This window comes from Chionomys nivalis, chromosome 19 (assembly GCF_950005125.1).
Source record: "Chionomys nivalis chromosome 19, mChiNiv1.1, whole genome shotgun sequence".
In the NCBI taxonomy this organism is placed as follows: Eukaryota; Metazoa; Chordata; class Mammalia; order Rodentia; family Cricetidae; genus Chionomys; species Chionomys nivalis.
This window is the reverse complement of record NC_080104.1, coordinates 56,577,291-56,579,025: the sequence shown is the minus strand read 5'-3', so window position 1 is coordinate 56,579,025 and position 1,735 is coordinate 56,577,291. Positions and strand designations below refer to the sequence as shown.

At 49.9% G+C, this 1,735-nt stretch overlaps 1 pseudogene; it reads right to left on the bottom strand.

Moving 5' to 3' along the window:
• Positions 1-1,009: 1,009 nt before the first annotated feature.
• Positions 1,010-1,449, bottom strand: LOC130862340 (60S acidic ribosomal protein P1-like; annotated as a pseudogene).
• Between the last annotated feature and the right edge of the window lie 286 nt (positions 1,450-1,735).

Here is a 1,735-nt window from a genome sequence, read left to right as displayed (position 1 = left end):
GGTGGCCAGGAAACAAACAAGTGGCTTCCCACTACAATCTTGGGCTACATAGTGAGTTCCAGATTAGCCTGGGGCACACAATGAAACCTAGTCTCAAAGCAAGCCAGCCAGCAAACAGAAACAGATAAGCAGGCAAATCCTGAGGAAGTCCCGGCACTTGGTAGTGGAGCAGGGATAGAGGATTCTGTTCCACTTTAAACATGGTACACCACTTAACTTAAAGGCTGAAGTTGATGGTATATCAGCCATGTCTCAATACTGGTGCTTGAAAAAGCGGAGCTGTGGATGCTGAGGAGGAGATGGGTGGACTGATCGTGGGAGAGGAGAAGAATCTAGAACCAGGAAGAGACTGGCGGTAAACTAGTGAACAAACGTTTAGGAAGGACACTCTGGAGAGTTTTGGTTGAGCTGGAGGCAGGGGCCATGGGTAAGAGGGAGAAAGTTTTCAGTTCGGCGAACTGGGTGTAAAGTAATCAGGCAGAGCTGGTGGGTTTCTGCAGGTTCTGCCCATTTCTCCTTAGCACAGGTCAGCCAGTTGCTGCAGCCGGCACAGGCAAAGCTTCTGTGGGAAACCTGGTCTCTAGTGCCACCATGTGGAGAGGTGGGGCATTGCCAAGGTGTGAGGCGGGAGGGCTCTGTTTTGGTGACCAGCTGAATGCTGGTGTGGTGGCTGTGGGAGCAGGGTCCCGATAAAAATGTGCTTGTCTGTCTTATGCTTCTTCTCTAAAACAGGCTTTCTCGGACCACCAGCCCCCAAACCATGACATGGAGACTTATTATTAGTTATGAATGCTCGGCCTTATCTTATGCTTGTCCCACTGACTCTTATAACTTAAGTTGACCTAATTCTTTTCATCTAAGTTTTGCCCCTGGACTCTTTTCTTTCTTTCTTTCTTTCTTTCTTTCTTTCTTTCTTTCTTTCTTTCTTTCTTTCTTTCTTTCTTTCTTTCTTTCTTTCTTTCTTCCTTCCTTCCTTCTTTCTTTCTTTCTTTCTTTCTCTCTTTTTTTTTACAGATTCATTCTTTTATTAGCCATGGTATCAAAACGCCTAGTCAAAAAGACCAAAGCCCATGTCGTCATCAGACTCCTCGGATTCTTCCTTCTTTGCTTCCACTTTCTTCTCCTCAGCTGGGGCAGCAGCGGTGGAGGGGGGCAGGACAGCCTGCTGGTGCGGCTCCGGCTGCGGGAGCAGGCCCACCAGCCCCTACATTGCAGATGAGGCTCCCAATGTTGACATTGGCCAGGGCCTTTGCAAACAAGCCAGGCCAGAAAGGTTCAACATTGACACCAGCTGCTTTAATGAGGGCATTGATCTTATCCTCCGTGATCGTCACCTCATCGTCCTGGAGGATGAGGGCGGAGTAGATGCAGGCGAGCTCAGAGACGGAGGCCATGTTGCGGACTGCCGGCACGTTGCTAGTCGCCGGATGAAGTGAGGGCCTCACCCCAACGCGGCCTTAGCTTCCTCCGAAGGACCGAGCACCTTGGCAGCAGCAGAGGAAAAGCCTTCTTTCTTTCTTTCATTCTGTATGTCCTACTCCATGTCTGGCTGGCTGACCCTGGGCGTCTCCATCTTTCTCCCTTGTTCTCCTCGTTCTCTGCTCTCAGGCCTAGATCCCTTCTCCTGCTGATTCTCTCTGCCCGCCAGCCCTGCCTGTCCCTTCACGGTCAGCTATTGGCCATTCAGCTTTTTATTAGACCAATCAGATGCCTTAGTCAGGCAAGATAAAACAGC